The sequence below is a fragment of the Triticum dicoccoides genome, chromosome 7B (assembly GCF_002162155.2).
Source record: "Triticum dicoccoides isolate Atlit2015 ecotype Zavitan chromosome 7B, WEW_v2.0, whole genome shotgun sequence".
Taxonomy (NCBI): Eukaryota; Viridiplantae; Streptophyta; class Magnoliopsida; order Poales; family Poaceae; genus Triticum; species Triticum dicoccoides.
The window spans coordinates 7,704,427-7,713,370 of record NC_041393.1 but is presented as its reverse complement, the minus strand read 5'-3'; positions in this window follow the sequence as shown (position 1 = coordinate 7,713,370).

Sequence of the window (8,944 nt, the reverse complement as noted above, 5' to 3'; positions counted from 1 at the left end):
TGCTGGGCTGCGCAGGGGAGGGGAGGCCCAGGTAAGCCCCTCCTCCTTTTATTTTTGTTTTCTAATTTTTCTGACATTTGTTTTGATTTGATAAATATATTAAATCATTTAATTTTATTATGCCAATTTTTGCAGGGGCTAATGGTATTATTCCAGAGCTCTTGTATAATTGGCATAATTTTTGGACCATATTTCATATATATAGAAATATATCTCCAATGCAAATATTTATCGAATTAATCCAAATGGCCAAAATAAATGTCCATGAGCTCCTAAAAATATTGTTTTGATTTTTATCTCTGTCCAATATTTTTAGAGGGCATCATGAGCATTTTCTTGGACCCTTTTGGAGAAATTTTTATTTGGGTCATTTTCAAAAATGATTCTGAGGGTTCCACCAATCCTCATTTCAAATTTAAATGAAATTTAAACATGATGCACAAATGACCAACTAGTCTAGGTCATACCAGACTAGGGATGTGACAACTCGCCCCCACTTGACAGAATCTCGTCCCGAGATTCAGGGGTCGACGGAAAGAAAGCGGGGTACTCCAGTCGAAGACGATCTTCTCGCTCCCAAGTAGCTTCTCTCTCGGAATGATGAGACCACTGAACTTTGAGAAACTTGATGTTCTGACGTCGGGTGACACGCTCTGCTTGATCAAGAATGCGAACCGGGTACTCTCGGTATGTGAGGTTATCTTGGAGATCAAGCGTGTCGTGGTCCACTCCGCGGATGGGATCCGAGAAGCAACGCCTGAGTTGAGAGACGTGGAAGACATCATGAACTCGAGAAAGATGTGGGGGTAGTTCCAACTGGTAGGCAACCTCTCCTTGTTTAGCGAGAATGCGAAAGGGACCAATGTAACGAGGAGCCAACTTGCCCTTGATACCGAAACGATGGGTACCCTTCAAAGGAGTAACCCGAAGGTAAGCTTGGTCACCAATTTCATAAGTCATATCCTTATGATGACGATCGTACTGGCTTTTCTGACGAGACTGGGCTGTTTTCAAATTCTCACGAATGATGCGAACTTGCTCTTCTGCCTCCTGGATCATATCCGGTCCAAAGAATTGTCTTTCACCGGTTTCTGACCAGTTCAAAGGTGTTCGACATCTTCGTCCATAGAGAACCTCAAAAGGAGCTTTATTGAGGCTGGATTGGTAGCTGTTGTTATAAGCAAACTCGGCGAAAGGAAGACATTTCTCCCAATCCATACCGAATGAGATAACGCAAGCTCTGAGCATGTCTTCGAGGATTTGATTGACCCGTTCCACCTGACCACTCGACTGAGGGTGGAAAGCGGTACTGAAGGAAAGATGGGTTCCCATGGCAGTTTGGAAACTCTCCCAGAAATGAGAAGTGAAAAGACTGCCACGGTCTGAATTGATCTCTAGTGGAACACCATGGAGTGACACTATTCGAGAAATATATAAGTCAGCAAGCTGACTAGCAGTGATACTCTCTCGAACAGGAAGGAAGTGAGCCACTTTGGAAAGACGATCAACGACTACGAAGATAGCGTTATTCCCTTTCTTGGTCCTGGGAAAACCGGTAATGAAGTCCATACCAACTTTATCCCATTTCCACTCAGGAATAGCTAAAGGCTGAAGGGTGCCAGCAGGTCTTTGATGCTCTGCCTTAACGCGACGACAAATGTCACATTTAGCAATGAACTCAGCGATTTCTCTCTTCATCCTAGTCCACCAGAACCTCTGGCGTAGGTCCTGATACATCTTAGTACTACCGGGATGAATCGTGAGAGGAGATTCATGCGCCTCCTTAAGGATCAAATGTCGCAGATGTTGATTCTTGGGAACCACCAAGCGATTCTCAAAGAAAACCACACCACGATCATCCATAAAGAAACATCCACCAACTCCCTTCTTAATGTTTCTCTTGATCCGAGAAATTCCTGTGTCTTGCTTTTGAGCAGCGATAATCCGATCTTCAAGATCAGGTTTCGCCACCAGGGTAGAAAGGAATCCGCGAGGAGCAATGTGAAGGTTAAGCTTACAGAATTCCTCATGGAGAAGTGGTTGGCCTTGCTGCAACATGAGATTGTTGCAATAGGATTTACGACTTAGAGCATCAGCCATGACATTGGCTTTGCCTGGGGTGTAGGTAATCCCTAGATCATAATCTGTGATCAACTCCAACCAACGTCTTTGCCTAAGGTTCAGATCCAGTTGGGTGAAGATATACTTGAGACTCTGGTGATCGGTGTAAATCTCGCAACGTTTACCAAGGAGGTAATGTCGCCAGGTCTTGAGCGCATAGACTACGGCTGCAAGCTCTAGATCATGTGTAGGATAATTCTCCTCATGTGGATGCAACTATCGAGATGCATAGGCAATCACATGACGATCCTGCATAAGAATGCAACCTAGTCCCTGTCGTGAGGCGTCGCAGTAGATAATAAAGTCTTTAGTGAAATCCGGTGGCACAAGTATGGGAGCAGAAGTCAGGCGTCTTTTCAGTTCCTGAAAACTGTACTCACACTGTGGGGACCACTCGAACTTTTTATCTTCCTTGAGAAGTTCCGTGAGGGGTTTGGCTACTTTGGAGAAGTTTTCAACAAGGCGGCGACAATAGCTGGCTAGGCCAAGGAAGCTTCTAACTTGTTTGACTGTTTCAGGTGGAGTCCAATCGAGAACGGCTTGAACTCTCTCGGGATTGACAGCAATGCCCTTACCAGAGATTACGTGGCCTAGGTAGGTCACTTCTGGCAACCAAAATTCACACTTGGAGAACTTGGCATAAAGGCGGTGCTCTCTGAGTTTTTCTAACACAAGTCTAAGATGTTCAGCATGCTCTTCCCCGTTCTTCGAGTAAATAAGAATATCATCGAGGTAAACCACGACGAACTTATCTAAGTACTCCATGAAGATCGAGTTCATCAAGCGGGAGAATGTGGCTGGGGCGTTGGTTAGGCCAAAGGACATGACGGTGTACTCGTACTGGCCATAACGAGTGACAAAAGCTGTCTTGGGAATGTCCCCGTTTCTGATTTTGATTTGGTGGTATCCTAACCTTAAATCCATCTTGGAAAAGACTGAGGATCCAGTGAGCTGATCATACAGGTCGTTGATCCTGGGGAGCGGATACTTGTTCTTTATCGTGACCAAATTAACGGGACGATAATCAACGACCATCCGGTCCGTACCGTCTTTCTTCTTGACAAAGAGGACGGGGCAAGCCCAAGGAGAAGAACTAGGACGGATGAAACCCTTTTGCAAGGACTCATCGAGTTGTTTCTTAAGCTCGGCTAGTTCTAGGGGTGCCATCTTGTAAGGTCTCCGGGAGATTGGAGCTGTTCCTGGGATAAGATCTATGACGAACTCTACATCTCTGTCAGGTGGAACACCTGGCAGTTCCTCTGGAAAGACATCCGGAAAGTCACGGACTACCGGGATATCTTCAAGGTCTGGAAGAGGGCTGGCATTAAGAGAATAGAGCTGACGCTTTGCAACTCTAGTGGAGACGGTGACTATCTTGCCAGATGGGTGTGTAAGTTGAACAGATCTTGTGTAACAATCAATCTTGGCATGATGAGCTGTCATCCAGTCCATACCCAAGATGATGTTAATATCTGAGGACTTGAGGGCTACAAGTGATGCAAGGAACACAAGTCTATCAACAAGAATTTCGTTACCATGGCTGATTCTGGTGGTCTGCCATCTAGACCCTGGGGTTTGGATTTCAAGCGGAGTTGGCATATCACAAAATGATATGTCGTGCAAACGGGCATAGCCTTCAGAAATGAAGGAGTGAGATGCTCCAGTATCAAATAGAACTGATGCTGGGTGACAATTGACAAGGAGTGTACCAAGAACGACATCTGGATCATCATGAGCGTCTTTAGCTGAGACGTGATGCACACGGCCACGTTCAGTGGAAACTGACTTGGCACTGATCATCTTGCGTGATGGCTTAATACAGCCAACAGTCTTCTCGGGCTGGGCTGGAGCATAACTAGTTTGAGAGCAGTCACGTGCATAGTGTCCTGACTTCCCGCATGTGAAGCAAGTCCCTGAGGTTGGACGGGGACCCGCACTAACAAGCGGTCCACCAGTAGGCCTGGGTGGAACATACGACTGAGCTGGGGAAGGCACCACATAGGACGGCCTCGGTGCATCACCGGAAGGAAGAGCAGAGTTTGAAACCCAAATCCGGCGTTTCTGGGAACTAGAACCGGAGGAAGATCCCAAATCACGGGTGTGCTTACGAGACTCCTCGTAAGTGAGTTGAGCTGTCTCTTCATTGATGGCCTTGTTCACAAGGGCTTGGAATGTATCACAATGATGCAGGTGGAGATCACGACACAACTTGGGGTTGAGACCCTTCCGGAACCTAGCCTGCTTCTTAGCATCCGTGGACACTTCTTCTGTGGCATAACGTGCGAGGTTCTCGAACTCTCTGCTATAAGCATCAACAGCCAACTTACTCTGGGTGAAACTATAGAACTCCTCTCTCTTGCGATCAAGGAGGGCTTGGGGAATGTGATGCTCGCGAAAAGCCTCAGTGAAATCCTTCCAGGTAGGAATCTGGCCAGCTGGAAGCATAGCCTCATAGTTCTGCCACCAAAGACTAGCAGGACCTTCCAGGTGATATGTGGCATAAGTGACCTTGTCATCTTCAGCTACGTTCGCGGAACGCAGCTTATGAGTGATGCTACGGAGCCAGTCATCTGCATCGAGTGGCTCGATGGAATGATGAAAGGTAGGTGGGTGCAAGCGGATAAAATCATGAATGGTCACAGAACCCTTGAACTGATGTGCGGTATTCTCCTCGATACGTGCCAACAAGCGATTAGATTCACTCTTGTTCCTCTCCATCTCTAGCATGAGCTCTGTCAACGAAGGCTGGTCAGGAGGATCCTCATCCCTACCATCTCCATGGTTCTGGCTACGAGCGACGGAACTTCGCTTAGCCGATGACATCCTGAGAAACGAACCAAGGACGGAATCAGCATCAACTAAAGACTGTGGAATGTAGGACAAGGAGTTAGTATCACTCGAACTCCTAGGGCAATTCCGGCAGCATAACGGCAGTAAAATGCTCAGAATGAGACATCATACCAAGAATGGGGTAGTACAACAACTCAACATCACCACTCAAGATTCTGGGATAGTACTAAACAGACTACACCGGAAATACTCACAACTGGGGTATGACTCTGATCAACCAGTCCTATGGGACTACGGAGTAGTAACACGTGATCCTGATAGACGGAAGAGAAGCCTAGTTCCTTAATCCCGTCGGAAAGATAGGATGACTCAGATCAGAAGACCATGAGGTAAAGGAGTAAAAAGAGCCTTACGTTCCTTCCCACAATCAATTCCCTTACATAACTAAAGATTTTCTAGACTCAACTTCGACCAGTTTGGCTTGGTAATCCTACAGGCAGTCAAGCTCTGATACCAACGCTGTCAGGACCCCGACTCGATGCCACATCGATCTAGCATGTAATACCTCATATCGCTTTGCGGCCTCACGCACGGTAACCCCACGGGTGTCGCCTTACCTTTGCCCGGGACCGTTTGCGCATTTTGGCACACGTATATGATGGTGTCGCTAGCATCCATATGATAAAGAGCCCGGGCTGACATGGCTAGTCGTAAACCCAAAGTGGCACTAACTTACAGGGACAGGCATCCATGACCCAGCATCGAACGTGTCGGTCATCAGCGAGTGAATCCAGGCTGTAGCACTGGGCTAACAGGACTCCGGTGAACCGGGCTGTAGCGGGCTAGCAGGACTCCGGTATTCATCGCGTGACATTTCCCCGAAGGGACAGACACAAGATCGAAGAAGGACACATGCCGGCCTGCCTAAGTGTTCCGGAGCAGTAGCAAGCTACCAGGGCTCAGTGGAAGCACTAGGAGACATTTCCCGGTAAGAGAGGCTACTAAGAATAAACAACTAGATAGTCAGATCCCACACATAGCAATACACATTACACGTACGCATAACATGCAAGTATGTGCTGTACAACATGGCATCACAGCATAACTCAACAACTCATATAGATAAAGGCTCAGAAGAGCCGTCATAGCATTTATTGCAAACAGGGGTCACAAGACCCGTCATACAGAGCATACAAGCAACAAGCGGAAGCATTACATGTCTGGGTACAGACATCTATAAATGAAAAAGGCTGGAAGCCTGACTATTTACAACATCCGATCAAGATCGTAGCTGAGGTACTAGCTACTAGTCGAAGTCCACGAGAACACTAGTAAGACCGAAGTCTCCGCTGCAAAAACATAAATAAAGCAACATGAGTACAAAGGTACTCAGCAAGACTTACATCAGATCCTATCGTACATGCATTGGTATCAAGAGGGTAATGTGGGGTTTGGTTGCAGCAAGCCAGCTTTGACTCTGTGGCTATCCTGTTCTACGACTACCAGAAACTCTTGAGGTGAAACAACGTACACGAGTCCACTAATCACCACACAATACGCTACTATGGATTCATCCCCGTCTCCCTACGAGAAGGCCATCCATAGCACTCACACTTGTCTTGAGCATTTTATAGTATCCACTTCAAGTTGTCTATGTACCATGTAAGCATCCAAGAAGTCCATAACCGCGGACCCGGCTATTCGAATAGATCATGTTAACCCTGCAGGGGTGTACTTCTTCACACACACTCTCGCCACTTACCGCCATGTACACGTCATGTATCTCGGCAACCTTCAAGCGGAAGCCTGGCGAGGGTGTCGGCCACGACCTGACTAACCACACAAGACTCTAGTCCAGGTTTATCGCCTATTCGGGTTCCATCCGCAAGGAGATCCGGCCGGGGTGTCGCTTACGGCCCCAAACGATGTGTACAGGGTTCCCGAGCCCACCAACCGGGTGCCACTCGGTACACCGGGCCACGTGTGCCTAGTCTGTCCCAAGCCCACCCTGCCGGGTGCCACTTGGTAGAAAAATAGCACTACCTACAAACAACAGAAACTAGTTGCGACTCCTGGACAGAGATCAAGTTGGTTAATAAGTCGAGAGGGCTTGGAGCGCCCGGAGCCCAATGTGTGGTAGTATCGAGTCATTGGACAACATACACAGAACTCAGGGCTTAAGGACGGTTCCAGTGAGACAACCCACCATGTACTCCTACATGGCCTCTCACCGCTACCTTTACCAAATCGTGTTCACACACTTCACTCTCAGCATCAGAACATATCGTGACACTCAAATTCATTCCCAATGAATCAGACCTGACACAACTCTAAGCAATAGCAGGCATAGCATGGTAGGGACACAACAATGGCTTCAATCAACTCCTACACATGCTAGTGGGTTTCAACTATTTACTGTGGCAATGACAGGTCATGCAAAGGAATGGGTTCAACTACCGCAGCACAAAGTAGCAGATGAATCGTTGTTGTCCTAATGCAATAACTGAGAGCAGGAGCGAGAGAGTAGGGTTTTATCGAAATGAACAAGGGGGTTTGCTTGCCTGGTAAATCAACAAGGGAGGCACTGCTTCACAGACAGGTACTCTGGAACGTCTCCGGAGCAGGACCTATCGAGAAGGAACGGTGCCGGCAATCAAAACACAATCATATGCAACAATATGATGCATGAACATGGCATGTAGATGTGATACTGTTGAGCTAATGCAACTAGTGTTCACTTGGTTTGAAGTCCATTTGAACCAAAGGTTCAAATGCATTTCTAAATTAGGTCTCTTAAATATGCCATAATGTGTTTTCCCATATTCAGCATGTATAAGTTTGTTTTTCATGCATGAAACTAGTACAGATGGAAAGATGGCATTTTTCTGATAATTTTTCATTTATAAATTATTTTAATCTGAGCTACGGTCGAATTGATATGAATTTTTGAAGTTTAAATCAATTTCTGGAATTTTCCTGATTTAATTAAATCCAGAATAATGTATAATGGCGTCAGCATGACGTCATCATTGCATCAGCGGGTCAACGCGGCTGTCCAGGTCAAATCTAACGTGTGGGACCCACACGTCAGTGACAGGGGGTTAACCCCGAGTCAAACCTGGGCTGGTCAGCTTTGACTAAGCCCTGGGGTCCACTTGTCAGCGTCAGCGGGTGGGGAATTAGTGGCTAATTAACAAGCCACGTCAGCCCGCCGGGGTTCTGGCCGGCGGCGACCATTAGCGCGGCGGCGACTCGCCGGACTTGCGCTGCAGGCGGCGTTTGGTCGCGCGAAAAGCACCAGGGCGTAGCCCGTCGTCGTTCGCAACCAGGGGAGCTGGTGGGGGGCTGCGGGGGCGCCGGAGCTCGCCGGAGCAGAGCTCAGGGCGGCGGCCGGAGTTCGGCAACTGGTGGCCGCGGCGTTGTGGTGCACGGCAGTGGAGACGGAGGGTTCCTACGGGCTCCTGGCGTCACCAGGAACACGGGGACGCGCGCGGAAGGGACCGGCTTGGGCTCGTGCCACCGTGGCGCCATGGCCGGCGGCGAGGGGCTTACGGGCGCGGTGGCGAGCTAGCTAGACGGGGCAAACGGACACGGGGAGGAGGGGGTTCGGTGCGGGGGCTCACCGCGGATCCAGCGAGCGCGAAGGCGAGGTCGGGGATGCCCGGAAGCTCCCGAATTGACGGCGAGTACCCACGGCGGCCGGAGGCGAGGATGGCGACGGCGACGGCTCCACGGGGCTCTCCGGCTTGCGTGGCTCGGCGAGGAAGTAGAGGGGGTCGCGGCGGAGCTCCTGGGGACGACGGGGAGGCGAGGGAGAGGCGGTGGCTACGGTGATGCCCGTCGGCGGCGGCGGTGGTTCTCGGGTGAGAGGGAGAGAGAGCAGGGGAAGAGGAGGAGGGCGAGGGAGAGTGAGAGCGGTGCGGCAGCTGCGTGGCTTCGTCCGGGGCGTTCCAGGCGACGAGGAGGAAGCAGGAGGTGGCCAGCAGGGGGGGGGAGGTGGCGCGCGCGCGTGCCGGCGAGCGTCGGGCACACG